Genomic DNA, 22,173 nt, shown 5'->3' with positions numbered 1-22,173 from the left:
GTATATAAAACCTTTTTTGCCTAAAATACAGAGGAATTTCTGATCCTTAACTTTGGGCCTTTTAAAGATCATTTCATCTTCAACTTGCTTAACTTTCCACAGTAACAGTAATTTCACACTTTTACATGCTTCTGTACAAGGGCACAGATGAAATCAGCTAATTCAATATCCCAATAATCCTGATGCAACACTATGCATCTTATAAAAATATAAACCTATGTAAAGGGCTTAGAGACAGATATAAATTGTGATTTTTTTAATTTATTTTTTTGATTAGTGTGTCCAGAATAATATTAAATATTTAATGTTTTTTAATCCAATAATGGAATATAGACACATAAAAACTTTATTCTAATAAGTTCACTGTACCCTCAGAGTCATTGTTATGATCGCCATGTCTGTCATGTCCACCTTGTCTGTTTTGCCTCATGACCCCTGGAGCGGTGTGCACGCGCATCTCATGTCTGCTATCCTGCATGCTCCCTAGAGCAGTGTGCACACTCACCTCATGACTGTTGGGCTGCAAGATGCCTGCGTTTCTGCTCTGCCTTCTGTGATCATCTCTGTGTTCCAAGAACCCCTGATCATGTGTCCTTCCTAGGTTCCAGCACTGTCTGGTTCTGCAATCATCTCTGCATGTCTGGATCCCCTGATCATGTGACCTTTCCTAGGTTCCAGCAGTGTCTGGTTCTGCAATTATCTCTGCTTGTCTGGAATCTCTGGTCATGTGACTGCTCTCTGTGATCCTGGAGGAACTGAACTGGAAGTTCTCCCCTGGTCCTGACCCAGAAGTGGAGGTGCTAATGCCCTATATCAGACCGCCCCTCCCTATGCTCAGGGCCTGAGTATTGTGTTGCTTCCCTGCATGGCTGCTTGGTCTGCTGGGTTGCTCCCTTTATTCTATGTCCTTGCACTCTGCCCTGTCATGCGTCTCTGCACACGCTCCGTGCTCATACTGTCTCTTGTCCCGTGCCTTGTCTATTGTTTGTCTTTCGTGCCATGTTTTGTCTATGCTCTGCTTTGCCTTGTCGTCCTTCCTTGCTCTGATTCCGTTCTGTGCTTCAGTCTAGCTTCCGTTCCTTGTTCCGTACCTTTCCTAAGCTCTGTCTTGTTTCTCGTCTTGCTTTGCCTTGTTGCTTCGTGTGCTCTTTGCATGCGGCTGGCCTTCCTAGCCTCCTGTTTGTGCCTCAGCCGTGCCTGCCCTAGCCGTGCCTGCCTGCTTGTACCTCAGCCATGCTCGTCGGTCAGTGACAGCTGTGTCGCCTGCCATGCCTCAGCCGGGTTTGCTGGAGTCTTGCCGTCTGTCAGTGCCGCAGCCCGATCAGCTAGCCAGTGCCCCAGCTGTCCTCTCAGTGCTCCCTTGCACCTCACGCTGTTTCTGCACTGTGCTCTTTGTGCTTTCTATAGCACGTGCAGGTCCTCACCTGCCCATGGCATACCTCCCCATGCTTCTGTAAAAGTACGTGCAGGTTTTGCCATGTAACCTGTGGCGCCCTCTTGCACAGACAGGCCCTAATTTTGTCCTTGAACCCTGACCCTGGCGTGCCTCTTTGCACATGCAGGACTCTGCCTCGTCTGACCCTTGCGTGCCTCTCTACATGCGCAGGACTCTGCCTCGCCTGACCCTGGCGTGCCTCTCTGCACGTGCAGGACTCTGCCTCGCCTGACCCTGGAGTGCCTCTCTGCATGCGCAGGACTCTGCCTTGCCTGTCCCTGGCGTGTCCCTCTACACGTGCAGGCCTCTTTCCTTGTACCCATCCTTGGTGTGTCTCTCTACACGCACAGGCCTTCATCTTTGTACCTGTCCCTGGCGTGTCCCTCTACACGTGCAGGCCTCCATCCTTGTACCTGCTTCGTATCCTGGTTTGCCTGCCGGATTCCCAAAGCCTGCCGACCGCTGCCAGAGGTCCGGAACCAGATAACTGCGGCCTGATGTCCAGAGCTGATGTCCGCAGCCTGATGCCTGGATCCTGATGGTCGTTGCCTAAAGTGCGGAGTCTGATGTCATTGCACCCTGCCTTGGACCTTGGCGTGTCTCCTTGCACGCACCTTGTCTTGGACTCTAGCGTGTCCTAGCACGCATCCTTCCAGTAATCTCTGGTGTGACCCCTAACACGTACCCTGCCCAACCCTGGTATTTTTTCTGCACGTTTTATGTCTGGAACATTTGGTGCGCCCTTGCACGCACCTTGCCGTGTTTCACCATTTGTGCCCTGCACCTGATTCCCTGTTTATGCCTTGCACATGAATAAAGTGTGTAACCACGTTTGCTGAAGAAACCCTGTGACTTCACTTTATGTTTCGTATCCTGTCCGTCCTGTTGCCAGACACTCAATAGTGTCTCCCTGAGCCGGCCGTCTGGTCCAGCTGCTGTGGTGGCTCACCCCCTTGGTCTTGCCCCTGACACTCCCTGTATAGGGGGTGGGTTCTCACTAGGTCAGCTCGCCCTAGGTGGGTGGGTGCCACAGCCCAGAGGGTCCACTCAAAAAGGAAAAATGACTCAGCATAAGCTGACGCTCGTCACAGTCATATCATAATATAAGACTTCACTTCACTAGAAATGCTACTATGCACATTTAATCATTACATGTATTTTTCAGGGAAGCTCACAAGAAAGTTTAGATCATTCAATTTCTATTCCACTAGGGGAAAAAACTCAGCTCTCATTAAAATCAATGGGTTCTCTGTGTAGTGCATGGACCTGCTGAGCCTGCCAATGAGAGAATTGTTCGTTGTAGCTTCCATCCGCTTGGGTCATTTTGATTTAGGCATTCTGTATTTTCTTTAAACTCAGAATGCCCAAAAAGATTTTTTTAAAATTATTTTCTAACCCTTTATCTGTGTAGTAGAGAAAAATCTTAAAAAAACATAAAATCTAATGTTAAAACCACTCCAAATATTGGTAGACAACAAAATATAGTACAAGTAGGATAGAACCAATGTTGAAGTGGAAGATCTAGCTTGCTTCTTTCCAAATTTGGCTTTCTGTTCATTTTTTTTTCCAAAGTTTTAATAAGGGCTATAGCGTCAAGATATAATAATGTATGCTAATTGTGATGATTGTTCATGTGATGTGCTCATTGATGATTGTTATGTTTTTACTAATTTGATTTTTGTTGTTTGTTTTTACCTGGGTACACCTCATATTATGCAACATCTAAAACACTATATATAAAAGCACTAGTTTGTATAAAATTTTATTTTTCGACTCTCCCATTTTCCTTAATAGATCTCATGATAAGCCATCTGTTTCCCATCTAAACAAAGCTCATTCTGATTGGTGGAACTGTTTTTAGTTGCAGGAATCTGCAATATGTGAATGTATGCTAAGCCTTTGCATGAGTCTGAGATCACACATGAAGTTTTAGGACAATGTATGAACCAAAGACAGGAGTATGAAAAATAATAAAAAAAATGCATCAAAAACTGTCAGACAAACTGCTGCAAAACTGCATTTGGATTTTCAACTTCATAGTAATCATCCTTTTATGATTCACTCCTGGATTAAGCTAGAAAATACTACAAAATCTGCATTAATCACAAGACCTTTCATAAGTTAACGTTGCATAGTAGACTACATCTATATAATGTAACTGCTTTGCAAGGTCCCAGATTTCAGTGTGACACAGCCTAGAATTGTTTTGCTGCCATTTAGAACTAGAAGCTCTGCATTATGCAGTGCTCCATACTCATGTATGTCACATTGTGTGAATTAAATGTTCCTGTCCCTTTGCTTGTCTCGATGGCTATACTGTTATTATTAACAGTTTATTATCTATGTAGTTGCAATAAATAACCAAACAACTTGGTAACTAGCATTTCCTACCAGTATAACATAATTTGACATTTCGTACAGATTTACCAAGTTATCGCATCATTTAACAGCCTATTGCACTTTACAAAGCTGTTCTTGAGATTAGCTGTTTAGGTATTAGTTCTGACCTGAAATTTCAGAGATAAAGGCGTTGCTACTGTGCATTTTTATCAGCTCCATACAGTTGCCATAGGACCTTGATGCATGAATGCTTAATTGAGTAAATCTACCACTATCCTTCTATAATGTCAGATCTTTTACCATTAGGAGTCACTTAAAATAGTCAAATGGCTTCAGAACTTAGAAATCCTCACAATGAACAGAAGAAAGAGAGCCAATAATAATCTATTGTCCCTATTTTACTGCTATGATGCGCTGCAATAGGCACATATGTTTCTTTATATTTTTTTGCTCTTTGTCTTCAAATTGAGAATTGAAATTCTCAGTGGTGAAATTAAGGAGGACCCATCAGGTTTATTGACATATCTGTTTTATTAACAACTTAAAGGCCCCATAAACTAACAAATCTGGAGCATGTTTTCCTAAACCTCTGTGTTGTGCTGTTCATCTATTATTCCCCTTGGAAGTTTATGAATAAATAGAAAAGTGTGTTAAAATTCTCCTTGTGAAATGTGTGTGGCCCTATGTAGTCCGCTACCTTCAGCACTGATTGAATATTGTCAAATTGTATAAGGACACTCTCCCTATTAATAACTTCTAGCTGTCAATTTGTAAACTTTAGTAGTAATGCACAACAAAAGAACTTTTATTTCATATGAAAAACAAGTATTTACTATAACAGACATGTCATGAGTGAGACACATCCTTTCGTTCCAGTCACATCCAAAGTGTGAATGTGATTAATTTGCATCTATATGATGGTTTAAAAATTACAAGATGTTCACAAGGCTGGACTTCATCTCTAACTAATCTTAATTCATCTCAACCAAGCATCGAACACCTTCACTTTCATGTAGAAAAGATTAAAAGGCCTTCATTGACGGCTTAAATTGAACTGATATTGTTCAAAAGAATGTTCCTGTGGATCTTTCTAGATATGAAATTGACTCTACATATTGGCTGCACATATATTTTGGATTTTTCTTTTCATTTCACTTTGGAAATCCCACAAATTTACCATTTCTCTAGTTAAATTGCATAGGATGAAATCCACAGTAAAAATCAGCAGGCCATGGTTACAATCAGCGGCGCAGGCTGAGAATGTCAAATTAAGATATAGAGTGTGTGTATATATATATATATATATATATAATATATACTCTGTCTCTCTCTCTATATTATATATATATATATATATATATATATATATATATATATATACAGTGGGGAAAAAAAGTATTTAGTCAGTCAGCAATAGTGCAAGTTCCACCACTTAAAAAGATGAGAGGCGTCTGTAATTTACATCATAGGTAGACCTCAACTATGGGAGACAAACTGAGAAAAAAAAATCCAGAAAATCACATTGTCTGTTTTTTTTTCATTTTATTTGCATATTATGGTGGAAAATAAGTATTTGGTCAGAAACAAGCAATCAAGATTTCTGGCTCTCACAGACCTGTAACTTCTTCTTTAAGAGTCTCCTCTTTCCTCCACTCATTACCTGTAGTAATGGCACCTGTTTAAACTTGTTATCAGTATAAAAAGACACCTGTGCACACCCTCAAACAGTCTGACTCCAAACTCCACTATGGTGAAGACCAAAGAGCTGTCAAAGGACACCAGAAAAAATTGTAGCCCTGCACCAGGCTGGGAAGACGGAATCTGCAATAGCCAACCAGCTTGGAGTGAAGAAATCAACTGTGGGAGCAATAATTAGAAAATGGAAGACATACAAGACCACTGATAATCTCCCTCGATCTGGTGCTCCACGCAAAATCCCACCCTGTGGGGTCAGAATGATCACAAGAACGGTGAGCAAAAATCCCAGAACCACGCGGGGGGACCTAGTGAATGAACTGCAGAAAGCTGGGACCAATGTAACAAGGCCTACCATAAGTAACACACTACGCCACCATGGACTCAGATCCTGCAGTGCCAGACGTGTCCCACTGCTTAAGCCTGTACATGTCCGGGTGCGTCTGAAGTTTGCTAGAGAGCATTTGGATGATCCAGAGGAGTTTTGGGAGAATGTCCTATGGTCTGATGAAACCAAACTGGAACTGTTTGGTAGAAACACAACTTGTCGTGTTTGGAGGAAAAAGAATACTGAGTTGCATCCATCAAACACCATACCTACTGTAAAGCATGGTGGTGGAAACATCATGCTTTGGGGCTGTTTCTCTGCAAAGGGGCCAGGACGACTGATCCGGGTACATGAAAGAATGAATGGGGCCATGTATCGTGAGATTTTGAGTGCAAACCTCCTTCCATCATCAAGGGCATTGAAGATGAAACGTGGCTGGGTCTTTCAACATGACAATGATCCAAAGCACCCCGCCAGGGCAACGAAGGAGTGGCTTCGTAAGAAGCATTTCAAGGTCCTGGAGTGGCCTAGCCAGTCTCCAGATCTCAACCCTATAGAAAACCTTTGGAGGGAGTTGAAAGTCCGTGTTGCCAAGCGAAAAGCCAAAAACATCACTGCTCTAGAGGAGATCTGCATGGAGGAATGGGCCAACATACCAACAACAGTGTGTGGCAACCTTGTGAAGACTTACAGAAAACGTTTGACCTCTGTCATTGCCAACAAAGGATATATCACAAAGTATTGAGATGAAATTTTGTTTCTGACCAAATACTTATTTTCCACCATAATATGCAAATAAAATGAAAAAAAAAAAACAGACAATGTGATCTTCTGGATTTTTTTTTCTCAGTTTGTCTCCCATAGTTGAGGTCTACCTATGATGTAAATTACAGACGCCTCTCATCTTTTTAAGTGGTGGAACTTGCACTATTGCTGACTGACTAAATACTTTTTTTCCCCACTGTGTATATATATATATATATATATATATATATATATATATATATATATATATAGTGCTTGACAAAGACTGTGCTGTGAAGTCGAAATGTTGAACCACTTGGCGCTGTCCTGTCCGGTCCCTACAACATTTTCTGATCACCACTCACACTTAAATCCCCAGGCCACTCACACTAGGCTGTAACTTCTGACTCTTATGAAACCCATGATGGTACTGTGCATGTTCACACAATGTCGTGGCACATGTCATGAATTGTGACACATTGCTCAACTTTTGAGCGTGCTTTTGCAAAGCTCTCCTGGGCTTTATCCGAGCCACATGTCTTTGTCTACTGTGAGAGGCCTAGGGGTTTCAGCACAAATAGCAGTAAACATAAAATGTGGCAAAAACCAGAATGGTGACAGTGGAGTGGAGTGGATGGGCTGCAGAGATGAGCTGTGAAGTGAGTATAAGAATTTATTTTTTACAACTTATGTTTATAATACAGTGATGTTTGGATTGACCCCAAAGCATTATAAGGGACACTGAATTTGCAGAGAATAACTGCGAGCATGTATATCCTAATCTTGCCTGATCCACTCATCCCTGGTCAAAATCTTCAGAGTGTGGAGAAGGTTTCATAAAAACCCAAAATGCTGGTTTGTTGATAGGCAGATAAAATTGTATTCTTCGGCACACAGGAGATGGAAGAACATTGAAATTTGGTGATTTTATTATAATCTGACCCACGTAAAACAGAACATAAAGACCAATGTTTCTGCCAAACTAGGCCTTTGTTAAGGAACATCTGTATGTGAATGGTCAGAGGATCTAGGTTCCACCAGAACTAGTCACACTGTGGCCAAGGGTCGGAATCCAAAAAAAAAACAACAAATTTCAATGCTTTCTGTCTCTTGTGTGCTGAAGTATACAAATGTATTTAATGAATGAATCATTCATCTAAGCACCTACTCCCCGTTAGGCAGTTTGAGAGAGCCTACCTATTTTTCTACTGTTAATAGACAGTACAGGCATTGTGGATGAGATAAATCCTTTTTCTGTTGGAAAATCCACTGTGTATCTTATGTTTGTGGATTAACCCTAAAATATTTAATATATTAGAAGACTTGTTAAAGGGTTGGTTGTGACTTGTAGGATCACTACTACCAATAGGTGGCTCTATAGAGTTCAAGTCCTCTTTCTATCTGAAGATGCAATTTGCATAATATTACAGGTGGAATTTATGTTTAATTATCAACTAATTCTTAGTTTTAGACATATTCTCTTAAAAAAAACACAATATATCAATAACAATAATAAATAATTAGAATAAAAAATTGTGAGAATGACATTAGAACCTGTTCCACACTGGCTGGAATATGAGAGCCCAACCAACACCTAATAGTGCAGTGGGACAGGAGTATTCCCAATAGCACATGTGAATACTGTGCAGATTACTGTTGTAAAGCCTAAAGGGAGTACTAATCGGCAGAGTTTTGTGTCTAAAAATGAGGGGAGATTTCAGATGTGAAGAAATCAGAAATGTAAATACAGCTTTGTTATATAATACAATTACAATTGCTGCTAGAGAAGAAAGCAAAGTATGTAGAAGTTATTTTAATGATGGCATATAAAGGTGAAAGTACTGAATGCTTTAACTAACAATAAGGCTCAAAAGAGAATACTATCTCCTTTATTATTGTTTCCAGTTCTCATCTGCATTGTTAATTTCAATGATAATTGTTTGTGTCATTGGGCAGTCAATGTACTACACAGACAAGTGTCTACTAGTAAAGAATGAATCTGCAAAATTTCAAATTTAAAGATTCGCTTGAATTTGTTTAAGAAATTCAATTTGAATCAAAGCTATTCAATGTGAATTCATGTGCATTATTATACTCTGAGACCTGTGCAGATCCTAGACCATACTAAACATAATTAAAAATAAATATTATACTCACCTGACCCTCACCTGTTCCATTGCCTGGTACTGGAAGACGCTGAAGATGGTCAGGCACTATAAGATGCTATAAGATGGCCTAATGGAAACTGGACCAAAGAAGAAGACTGAATTGACATGGAGATGCATGGTCAGACAAGGGATGATCAGGTCAGTATAATTTTTTTTAACCCCTTCGACTCAGCCTGTTTATAATTTAGCAAATAGGCAGCCAGCCGGCAACTGTTTGGCTGAATTTGCCCATGTTATATCTTAAATAGGATTCGGGCAAATCAACATTTTTTGCAAGTTTCGAGGCAAATTTAATTCTCTTACAATAATTTTTTCCATTTCTAGTGTTTACCTACACATGAACTTTGAAATTCAGTACTTTAAATAAATGAAATAATCCCATGTGTTATTTTCACGGATGGTCCAAGCTTGTCATTTTTTTTACTACTATGTCTTATACATTTTCCATGTAGCAAACCCACTTAATTCCTCTTCAAAAACTGATTAGTTCAAAAAGAAGAAAACAAAGAATAAAGCAGAATGTGGAAGATAAATTGCAACTACCCACTAGAGACGAGATGGGAAAGGCTGCAGACTATAGAATAACGCCTTCTATATGTGGTCATCCACTCTGAATTGCTAAAGATCTTTCATTTATGATGCTGGGGTGGTTGACATTAAGTGATGCTTGATATATTCACACATGGGTCCTCTCAGCTTCTCTTCCTCTACACCAACACTGTGCATAGTGTTCTTGACCTTCCTTGTTCATGTAATTATATATATGCTTTCTATCATATTTCTTTGCATGTAATACAGTATTACTTTACAAAGTCACATTTGTCAGTAAAAATATTCAATTTTATTGCACATTTCTTACAAAGATATAAAATGTACAGGAAAGTATCTAACAAAATGAGTCAATATCAAGGTGGAGACATGTTAGAGGGGCAAATCAGTTATAAGGTCTGGAACACATATCAATATTGTACCCATAAAAAAAAGTAGGGGGGATTGATCACATCCTAATTACATCATAGAGGAGAGTGGAATCGAAATTTTTATAAATACTGCATCCAAAACACCTTCCTTATAGATTCATCTAGGAGCAACTCATACTGTCAATTCAAAGGTAAGGGCAAAAACATAACCCAGAGTTGTTCCCTGCACCAATCAAAAATAGAGGGTGAAAAAATGTAGTAAACTGTATCCATACTCTCATGTTGCAAGGCCACTCTCCCACTACCAATAATCAGAGAACCGCTAAAGTGCTATTGATAGTGCCATATTGTGCGTCACCTTACCCATATAGGGTCCTGGAAAGCCTCTCTGCTGCCCGACGCGTTTCGCCCTACTGGGCTTCCTCGGGGGGCTGTGTGGGTGCTGTATTAAGCCACCTGTATACTTTTATAGGGGAAGAGAAATTAGGAATGGCGCGCGCCATCTTTGAAAAGCCGCGCATGCGCAGAACCTCTCCTGGGTCCCGTCAAGTCACCACCGGTCTTCCCGGAAGCTGGCGCGCGTCATCGCAGTGGCTGTTGCCATAGCTGCGTACACACACAGCAAGACCGTAAGGAAGACCGCAGCGGCGCGACAGGACACTCATGCGCATGCGTGGAACAGATGAACAAACTCCTGTGTGCACTAGTATGGCAAGAGACAGTGTCTATTGGCAAGTCAAAAGTTTTTTTAAAACCCCATAGTGTATTAATACAGCCAAGGGATACCAAACTATGAATCCATTCCAGCACAAAGGGTTTTACCCCCAGACTGTCTATGCATAGTAAAAAATGTTATATTCGCAGCTGGTACAAAACATCCAAAAAAACCACAAAAAGGCAGGTATTCAAATTAATATACAAGGATCAATCACAAGGATTATTTTACTGAAACACAGACAGCTGTTATAATCAAGATCAATTAGCTCCAAGGTTACGCGCACGTCTTCCATAGATTTCTTGCATTTCTTCATTCCCCAATATATATGATCGTAGGATAGTACTGAAGCGTATAGAAAGATAGAGACCTCATAGAAGGAACAAATAAAACAAAGAAAATTAATTAAAATACAGAACAAACAAAAAATACAGGTAAAAATTCCTCTTTTTCTCATTTTTAAATTTTTACCTGTATTTTTTTGTTTGTTCTGTATTTTAATTAATTTTCTTTGTTTTATTTGTTCCTTCTATGAGGTCTCTATCTTTCTATATGCTTCACTACTATCCTACCATCATATATATTGGGGAATGAAGAAATGCAAGAAATCTATGGAAGACGTGCGCGTAACCTTGGAGCTAATTGATCTTGATTATAACAGCTGTCTGTGTTTCAGTAAAATAATCCTTGTGATTGATCCTTGTATATTAATTTGAATACCTGCTTTTTTGTGGTTTTTTTGGATGTTTTGTACCAGCTGCGAATATAACATTTTTTACTATGCATAGACAGTCTGGGGGTAAAACCCTTTGTGCTGGAATGGATTCATAGTTTGGTATCCCTTGGCTGTATTAATACACTATGGGGTTTTAAAAAAACTTTTGACTTGCCAATAGACACTGTCTCTTGCCATACTAGTGCACACAGGAGTTTGTTCATCTGTTCCACGCATGCGCATGAGTGTCCTGTCGCGCCGCTGCGGTCTTCCTTACGGTCTTGCTGTGTGTGTACGCAGCTCTGGCAACAGCCACTGCGATGACGCGCGCCAGCTTCCGGGAAGACCGGTGGTGATGTGATGGGACCCAGGAGAGCTTCTGCGCATGCGCGGCTTTTCAAAGATGGCGCGCGCCATTCCTAATTTCTCTTCCCCTATAAAAGTATACAGGTGGCTTAATACAGCACCCACACAGCCCCCCGAGGAAGCCCAGTAGGGCGAAACGCGTCGGGCAGCAGAGAGGCTTTCCAGGACCCTATATGGGTAAGGTGACGCACAATATGGCACTATCAATAGCACTTTAGCGGTTCTCTGATTATTGGTAGTGGGAGAGTGGCCTTGCAACATGAGAGTATGGATACAGTTTACTACATTTTTTCACCCTCTATTTTTGATTGGTGCAGGGAACAACTCTGGGTTATGTTTTTGCCCTTACCTTTGAATTGACAGTATGAGTTGCTCCTAGATGAATCTATAAGGAAGGGGTTTTGGATACAGTATTTATAAAAATTTCGATTCCACTCTCCTCTATGGTGTAATTAGGATGTGATCAATCCCCCCTACTTTTTTTTATGGGTAGAATATTGATATGTGTTCCAGACCTAATAACTGATTTGCCCCTCTAACATGTCTCCACCTTGATATTGACTCATTTTGTTAGATACTTTCCTGTACATTATATATCTTTGGAAGAAATGTGCAATAAAATTGAATATTTTTACTGACAAATGTGACTTTGTAAAGTAGTTTTTGTTGGGTATTTTTGACTCCGATATTCTATGTAGGTTCCCATGGCTATGGGGAGTTGCCCATTAAATTTGGTGTTCTGAACAACATCACTTTTGGCAGGTATGAGCTTATTTGTGCATGTAATACAGTATACAGTAATTACAAAGTTTACCTTTCTACTGCAAAATTATCTTTGATATTCAGATAAATCCAAACAATATAATGGTTCAACAACATTATTTAGCTATATTGTGAATATATCTATATACATATACAGCTCTGGCAAAAATTAAGAGACCACTTTCAATTATTCAGTTTGTCTGATTTTTTCTCTTTATAGGTATATTTTTGAGTAAAATGTAAATTGTTCTTTTAGTCTACAAACATCTGACTAAATGTCTTCGAATTTTCAAGCAATAAATTTCGCATATTTTTCTGACAAATGGTCAAAATTAAAAAACAAAAAAACAGTGCTTTCAGACCTCAAATAATGCAAAGAAAACAAATTCATAATCATTTAGGAACAACAATACCAATGTTTTAACTCAGGAAAAGTTCAGAAATTAATATTTTCTGGAATAACCATGATTTTTAATCACAGCTTTCATGCGTGTATGCATGCTTGCCACCAGTCTTTCACACTGCTTCTGGCGCAAAAATTTAAGCAGTTCTTCTTTGTTTGATGGCTTGTGACTATCCATCATCCTCTTGATTTTATTCCAGAGGTTTTCAATGGGGTTCAGGTCTGGAGAATGGTCTGCCCATGACAGGGTTTTGATGTGGAGGTCTCTTAATTTTTGCCAGAGCTGTATATATCATCGTGTATATATCATCGTGTGGACATTCATCCACTCAATGCCGACTTTTATTCCCCACTGACTTGCATTGGGGTCGGGTTTCGGGCGAAACGCCGCCTTTTTTTGCCCTAGTCGGACCAGTTTCATCCGACTCAAATTTTGTTTCATGAAACCCGATCCGACCAAAGTTGCTCAACTCTAATCCCAATATCTGCAAGAAGTTGGTATGTTCTCCCTGTGTTTGCGTGGGTTTCCTCCGGGTACTCCTGTTTCTTCCCACATTTCAAAGACATACTGATAGGGATTCTAGATTGCGAGCCCCAATGGGGACAGTGCCAATAATGTTTGTAAAGTGCTGTGGAATATATGGTGCTATATAAATGAGTAAAATAAATAAAAATAAATAACTAGTCTAAGTCATTTTGCAAGGCTCGCTAAAGGGTTGGTAGTGACTTATAGGATAACTAATTCCAGCAGGTGGCACTATAAAGTTCTAATACTCTTCCTCTCTGCATAAAATACTGTAGAACATTTGTGTTTCATGATAAATGCTAAATATGTAGTAGTGGGTTTCAGTATTTTTAGCTAACTAAAGTTTTTAGTACATTTTTCAAATATCACATTTGATCCTCTCTTTTTTTCTAAATATAAAGTGAGGAAATGAAAAGCAGAAAGCTTTACCACGACAAGGTGATCAGAAAATGTATGGAAAGTAGTCCTGATAAATTCAAAAGTATTATCTTCCTTCCACGAAAAACATATATAATAAAGATGCTAGTCAGTAGGCTAACACAACTGATATGATTTATATTTCCCATTCACTCCCGGGTTGCCAAATCATTAAGCACAAAGTCAAGCAAAACCTTGGACAGACATATCAAGATATTTTAAGCAATGTAATTGATTTTCAATTTCCTTCTCTTTTTACTCCCACTCATTTTTCTTTTTCTTAAGTTAATGATGCATTCATGACACATGCACAAACCCACACTTACACATGCATGCACACATGTACACACCCGCACTCAAAGACATACAGTATACATATACAGTACATCTACAGTAACTTAAAATAATATTCATACCTAATAATGTTTCACATTACTCACAAACTTAAATGTATTTTATTGGATTTCTATGTGATAATAATAATAAATTTTATTTCTATAGCGCCGACATATTCCGCAGCACTTTACATTTCAGAGGGGATTTGTACAGACAATAGACATTACAGCATAACAATAATCACATAGATTATAACAAATACCAAGAGGAATGAGGGCCCTGCTCGCAAGCTTACAGTCTATGAGGAAAGAGGTAGACACGAAAGGTGGGTGGTGACAGTTGCCCTGATTGTATGGACCAGCCATAATGATAAGTGTGTAACAGTACAGACACAGAGGGCTAATGGATGCATAAAGCATGTGGGAACATGTGATATATCAACACAAAGTCATAAAGTAGCCAGTATCTGTGAAGTGTAAAGTAAATAATACATGGCTTTCTAATCATTTTAAAATTATAAATCTGAAAATTGTTACATGCATTTGGATTTGGCCCCCTGAAGTTTGATATCCCTAAATAAAATTTTGAGAGACCAATTGCCTCCATTAGTCACATAACATAAGTAAATTGAGTCCACCTGAGTGTAATTTATTTTCAGTATAACTACCACTGTTCAGTAGTGTTGAGCGATACCAGCCGATATTGAGAAATATCGGATAGGATTGGATCGGCCGATACCCAAAAAGTATCGGGTATCGCCGATTCCGATACCGGAAGTCCCATTCAAGTCAATGGGACAGAAATATCGGAATTAAAAAAAACCCTTTCTTTCCTTGTAGGTTAATTCTACATGAAGAAAAACAACTAAGAATAATGTAGAATGTATTGGGGGAGGTGGAGGAGACATTAAAGGCATAGAGGTTTAGCCCAATCAAATGGAATAGCAGGAATACATTTTTTTTTAAAGACGTTCGGAGTTACAAAGATATTGACAATGTTAACCTTTTTTATACTTTGTCAGATATGTATGTTTCACTACTTCCATGCTCTTCACCTTCTTTTTTACTTCTCCCACACTTTCTCCTTCATGATCCTCAGCAGCAGCAGCACATCTTTTTCATTAACTTCTTCTTCACCTTATTCATCTTCTTCTTCTTCTTCTTCACCTTCTTCCTAGTATTCTTTTTTAGTACATTATTCATATTCTTATTCAAAGATTATTCTTCTTCATCTTACTATTCTTCTTCTTCATAATATTCTTATTTGTGACAGGCATTCTTGTAGTTGTTATCTATAAAAGTTTGAAGATTATACCTTCCGTTCTGCCTGTCACAAAAGATTTAGAACAGGATTTGTCTGCGTTCAGTTTGGCCTGCAGCAGCAGGCATTTTCCAGGGGCACCATGAGGAGGAACGGACTCACCCCCATACACTGCTTAGTCTTCTTCTGCTTATAATTTAGATAATATCTTTTGCTCTGATTTTTAGTCTTATACTTAATGTTCTTCTGCTTCTTGGTCTTCTGTCTCTTGTTGTTCTGCATCTTGGTGGTTGTCTTCATGTTCTTTGTCCTCTTGGTCATCTTCTTCAGGCTCATCTTTTTGGTCTTCTTCGGTGTGGTCTTCAGGGTCGTCGTCTTCAGGGTCGTCATCAGGGAGATCCAGAGTGAGAACCAAAAACCATTTCCACAAGCTTGAACTTGGAAAAGTAGAAGAAGGTACAAGAAGGCTGAGGAACTGCCGAGAACCAGATGACGGTACTGGAACCCGGATGTGTAGCAGGAGGAACAAGAACAAATGGAACTAGCGAACACCAGCTGACAGTGCTGGAACCCGGAGGGGCAGCAGAAGGAAAAAGAGCCAATGGCACAACCGTGGACCAGTTGACGGTGCTGGAACATGGTTACTAAGCAGGAGGTACCTGTGCTAGAAAGCACTACCAAGAACCAGCAGATGTTGCTGGAACTCGGATACCGAGAAAGAGGCACCTAGGGCAAAGGCACTGCCGAGAACCAGCTGACGGTGCTGGAACCCGGATTGGTAGCAGAAGCTACAAGAGTCAATGGAACTACCGAGAACCAGCTGACGGTGCTGGAACCCAGAGTGGCAGCTGAAGGAACAAGAGCCAATGGCACAACTGTGGACCAGCTGACGGTGCTGGAACACGGTTACTAAGCAGGAGGTACCTGTGCTAGAAAGCACTACCAAGGACCAGCAGACGTAGCTGGAGCTCGGATACTGAGAAGGAGGCACCTAGGCCAAAGGCACTGCCGAGAACCAGCTGACGGTGTTGGAACCCGGATGGGTAACAGAAGCTGCAAGAGCAAATGGAACTAGCCAGGACCAGCTGATGGTGCTTGAACCCGGAGGGGCGGCAGAAGGAACAAGAGCCAATGGCACAACCGTGGACGAGCTGACGGTGCTGGAGCACGGTTACTAAGCAGGAGGTACCTGTGCTAGAAAGCACTACCTAGGACCAGCAGACATTGCTGGAACTCGGATACCGAGAAGGAGGCACCTAGGCCAAAGGCACTGCCGAGAACCAGCTGACGGTGCTGGAACCCAGATGGGTAGCAGAAGCTACAAGAGTCAATGGAACTACCGAGAACCAGCTGATGGTGCTGGAACCCAGAGTGGCAGCTGAAGGAACAAGAGTCAATGGCACAACCGTGGACCAGCTGACGGTGCTGGAACACCGTTACTAAGCAGGAGGTACCTGTGCTACAAAGCACTACCAAGGACCAGCAGATGTTGCTGGAACTCGGATACCAAGAAGGAGGCACCTCAGCTAAAGGCACTGCCGAGAACCAGCTGACGGTATTGGAACCCAGATGGGTAGCAGAAGGTACCCATGAAAAACAAAGTTGCAAGGCCGCGAGCCGGCCGCAGTTACCGAAACCCACAGTCCTACAGGGGGTGCTTGTCCTATTGGCACTACGGAACCAGCCTTTGTTGCCAGAACCCGCAGCCCACATAGGAAGTACCTAAACTGCTGGAACCATAGACTCGACTAACCCGACCGCAACACGACAGGACAACGTATTGGTGGCAAAGTGACATTGACACTACCCGGAAACAGCAGGCGTGCTGGAACCAGGCTGGGCAGGAGGGAGTACCCGTGCCAAAGACACTGCCGAGAACCAGCTGACGGTGCTGGAACCCGGATGAGTAGCAGAAGCTGCAAGAGTCATTGGAACTAGTGAGGACCAGCTGACGGTGCTGGAACTCGGAGGGGCAGCAGAAGGAACAAGAGCCAATGGCACAACCGTGGACCAGCTGATGGTGCTGGAACACAGTTACTAAGCAGGAGGTACCTGTGCTAGAAAGCACTACCAAGGACCAGCAGACGTAGCTGGAACTCGGATACCGAGAAGAAGGCACCTAGGCCAAAGACACTGCCGAGAACCAGCTGACGGTACTGGAACCCGGATGGGTAGCAGAAGGTATCCATGAAAAACAAATTTGCAAGGCCACGAGCCGGCCACAGTTACCGAAACCCACAGTCCTACAGGGGGTGCTTGTCCTATTGGCACTACAGAACCAACCTTTATTACCAGAACCCATAGCCCACATAGGAAGCACCGAGACTGCAGGCACCATAGAATCGGCTAACCCGACCGCAACACATCAGGACAACGTATTGGTGGCAAAGTAACGTTGACACTGCCCGGAAACAGCAGGCGTGCTGGAACCAGGCTGGGCAGGAGGGAGTACCCGTGCCAAAGACACTTCTGAGCAGCAACTGGCAATATTGGAGCCCAGGGTCAATCAGGGTGTAGGCTGAGGCCTAATTTCATCAAGTTTAATATCTGTTGTAGACTACTACTGATTTTAAATGTGCTCCAACTAGGCCTCTGGCTCCACTCTGTCTCTAGTATTTCCCCTGGCCTCCAACACCACAAGTTGCTGCTCAGAAGTAGCATCTGCACAATCAACACTTTTTCCTGTGTTACTGGGGTTCAATAACATCTGCTGATCCCCTGATGTGTGTCTGGCAATGTCTCCTGCTCTGTCCACATTCCCACTACTAGTAATAATTGGAGCAAGTTTGAAATCTGTAGTAGTGTGAATGTGGAGGCAGCAGGAGACTTTGCCGTCCACACAGAAGGGGAGCAGTAGGCATTACTGAACCCCACTAACACTGGAGCATGTGTTTTTCTCTGTGCAGACGGCACTTTCGAGCAACAACTGGCTGTGTTGGAGCCCAGGGTCAATCATGGAGTAGGCTGAGGCCTAATTGCAGCAAGTTTTATATGTGAGGTAGTTTGAATGTGGAGGCAGCAGGAGACTTTGCCGCCCACACAGCAGGGGAGCAGCAGGCATTACTGAACCCCACTAACACTGGAGCATGTGTTTTTCTCTGTGCAGATGGCACTTCCGAGCAACAACTGGCTGTGTTGAAGCCCAGGATCAATCATGGAGCAGGCTGAGGCCTAATTGAAGCAAGTTTTATATAGGTTGTAGACTACTACTGATTGTAACCGTGCTCGACTTAGGCCTTTGGCTCCACTGTCTCTAGTATTTCCCCTGGCCTCCAACAACACCAGTTGCTGCTCAGAAGTTACTAGTAATGGGAATGTGGACAGAGCAGGAGACATTGCCGGACACACATCAGGGGATCAACTGACGTGACTGAGCCCCAGTAACACAGGAACAAGTGTGGATTGTGCAGACGCCACTTCTGAGCAGCAACTGGCGGTGTTGGAGGCCAGGGGAAATACTAGAGAGAGTGAAGCCAGAGGCATAAGTGGAGCACGGTTAAAAATCAGTAGTAGTGTGAATGTGGAGGCAGCAGAAGACATTGCCGTCCACACAGCAGGGGAGCAGCTGACGTTACTGAACCCCACTAACACACGAGCTAGTGTTTTTCTCTGTGAAGACGGCACTTCTGAGTGACAACTAGCTGTGTTGAAGCCCAGGGATTACAGTTCAGGTGGTAGAAACATGAACACAACAGGAGACCTGGAACTGTTGCCAACCAATTATTTGTTCTGGAAGAGGACTGGCAAATTCTGGCGAGATCCAGACCTTGTTCATTTTCAGAAAAGTAAGCCGGTCAACGTTATCGGAGGATACACCACCTGCGGCACTAAAGACGTGTTCCGATAATACCCTGGCAGCAGGGCAAGCCAGCACCTCCAATGCATACTGGCTAAGCTCAGGATCAATCATGGAGCAGGCTGAGGCCTACTTGTGTGACGTCTGCCTGCGGTCTGGGCTGCAGCCAGACAACACCCCGAGAAACACTGATACCCTTTACCCCTATACAGGGATCTGGATTTATAGCAGAGCCCAGGAGGTGCTGTCTGAATAGGAGCAATGACCAGAGCAGGACGGTCGCCAGAAAGGTATTCCAACACAGGACACAAAGGTAATGATATCCGAGACTAAACCAGTCAGGCAGAAATGGTCTAACAACAGTAGACAGCAGCAAAGACAGATACCAGGTCGAAGCCAGAGTCATAAACTAGGAGAGTCGCAGAGGTACCGAATCTAGAGTTGAGCGACTTTTGGTTTTTTTAGGGTCGCGTTTCGTTTCGTGAAACCCGACTTTTCCAAAAGTCGGGTCGAGCAAGATCGTCCGATTATAGGGAAAAGTCGGGGTCGTCCCGAAACACGAAACCCAATGTAAGTCAATGGGGAATAAAAGTCGGCAGTGAGAGGAGGACAGGAAACACACCAACAGTGCCCATTTGAATGCCAAAAGCATCAATTCTTCTTACTTAAGCCTGTCAACCTTAATTAACTTCATAATACAAGTTACGCACTGAAAAATGGGGGTTATTTGGCTACAGACTGTGGGGGGGAGGGCTGGCTCCAGGTTTTCATGTGCCCTGGGCGAAAGAGCGCCCCTTTAACACATACCACAACTCATCATGCTCCGATACGGCAGAGAAATAGCGGTATAGTACAATGAAAAATACCTCACTTTTTACATCTCATGACGAGGCCCATCTATTTCTCCATACAGAATCATTGGTCCCATATAATGTTTGAAACAGTATATGATGAGCTCCACATAATGCTACAGTATATGTTGGTCCCCATGGATGAAGCTCTACTGTCTTATGGGCCCAAATAATGCTCCAAACATAATGGGCCCCATTTCTAATGCTCTAGTGTATAATGGGCCCTGTAAATGCTGCTCCAGTGTCTGATGTCCACCTTTGGAATGTTCCAGTGTATGGTGGGCCCCATCTATCATTCTCAGACGGTGTTAGGCCCAGTATGGATTGCACGTGATTGCACAAAGGTTAGAAAGGGTACCGTATCCCCAGATAACATGTATGGATAGCGTACACATTCAAAATATATGTCTCAGGAGGCAGGCTCAGACGGTGTTAGGCCCAGTATGGATTGCACGTGATTGCACAAAGGTTAGAAAGGGTACCGTATCCCCGGATAACATGTATGGATAGCGTACACATTCAAAATATATGTCTCAGGAGGCAGGCTCAGACGGTGTTAGGCCCAGTATGGATTGCACGTGATTGCACAAAGGTTAGAAAGGGTACCGTATCCCCGGATAACATGTATGGATAGCGTACACATTCAAAATATATGTCTCAGGAGGCAGGCTCAGACGGTGTTAGGCCCAGTATGGATTGCACGTGATTGCACAAGGGTTAGAAAGGGTACCGTATCCTCGGATAACATGTATGGATAGCGTACACATTCAAAATATATGTCTCAGGAGGCAGGCTCAGACGGTGTTAGGCCCAGTATGGATTGCACGTGATTGCACAAAGGTTAGAAAGGGTACCGTTTCCCCGGATAACATGTATGGATAGCGTACACATTCAAAATATATGTCTCAAGAGGCAGGCTCAGACGGTGTTAGGCCCAGTATGGATTGCACAAAGGTTAGAAAGGGTACCGTATCCCCAGATAACATGTATGGATAGCGTACACATTCAAAATATATGTCTATACATCAGGAGGCAGGCTCAGACGGTGTTAGGCCCAGTATGGATTGCACGTTATTGCACAAAGGTTAGAAAGGGTACCGTATCCCCAGATAACATGTATGGATAGCGTACACATTCAAAATATATGTCTATACATCAGGAGGCAGGCTCAGACGGTGTTAGGCCCAGTATGGATTGCACGTGATTGCACAAAGGTTAGAAAGGGTACCGTATCCCCGGATAACATGTATGGATAGCGTACACATTCAAAATATATGTCTCAGGAGGCAGGCTCAGACGGTGTTAGGCCCAGTATGGATTGCACGTGATTGCACAAAGGTTAGAAAGGGTACCGTTTCCCCGGATAACATGTATGGATAGCGTACACATTCAAAATATATGTCTCAGGAGGCAGGCTCAGATGGTGTTAGGCCCAGTATGGATTGCACGTGATTGCACAAAGGTTAGAAAGGGTACCGTATCCCCGGTTAACATGTATGGATAGCGTACACATTCAAAATATATGTCTCAGGAGGCAGGCTCAGACGGTGTTAGGCCCAGTATGGATTGCACGTGATTGCACAAAGGTTAGAAAGGGTACCGTATCCCCAGATAACATGTATGGATAGCGTACACATTCAAAATATGTCTATACATCAGGAGGCAGGCTCAGACGGTGTCAGGCACAGTATGGATTTGACGGCCCAGATTACACAGCGGAGGAGCAGGGAGAGGTAAAGATTGCAAATGCTGGGGCCCTGCCCAAGCAAGTGGGGCCCACTCGTGGGCGTCGGTACTGGCACTGGGCCCCTCATAGTACAGCGGTGTGTCTGACGGCGGGTGTGCACCACCACCGTCAGAGACACTTGATTGCACTATGAGGGACCCTGTGCCAGTGCCCAAGAGTCAGCCTACCCACCTGTCCAGGGCAACGGCACTCGCACGGTGTCGTGCGCTAGGTGGTGACCCCGGCCATGGGGGGGGAGGCAGCACAGTTAGGGAGTTTTAGAAAGTGGCATATGTTGATGTTGGACATTCAGCTGATGCAAAAGGCGAAATAGGTGAAGTACCAGGAAGAGGTGGACCAAAGCAAGCCATTTTTCTGTCACCCTATGTGTCATCAGGGGAAGGTGGGACAAAATCCTTGGAAACCCATGCGTGGTTCATTTTAGTGAAGGTTAGATCATCCACATTTTGGGTTGACAGACGGGTCCTTTTTTCTGTCAGGATTGATCCAGCTGCACTGAAGACTCTTTCCGATAGTACACTTGCAGCTGGGCAAGCGAGCTCCTGTAAGGCATATTGGGCTAATTCAGGCCAGGTGTCCAGTTTAGCGGCCCAATAGTCAAAGGGAAATGACCTGTGTGGGAGAACATCGATATGGGAGGAAAAGTAGT

This window comes from Dendrobates tinctorius, unplaced genomic scaffold (assembly GCF_039654945.1).
Source record: "Dendrobates tinctorius isolate UK_male_01 unplaced genomic scaffold, ASM3965494v1 ptg000107l, whole genome shotgun sequence".
Lineage (NCBI taxonomy): Eukaryota > Metazoa > Chordata > Amphibia > Anura > Dendrobatidae > Dendrobates > Dendrobates tinctorius.
Note: the sequence above shows the minus strand (reverse complement) of the source record.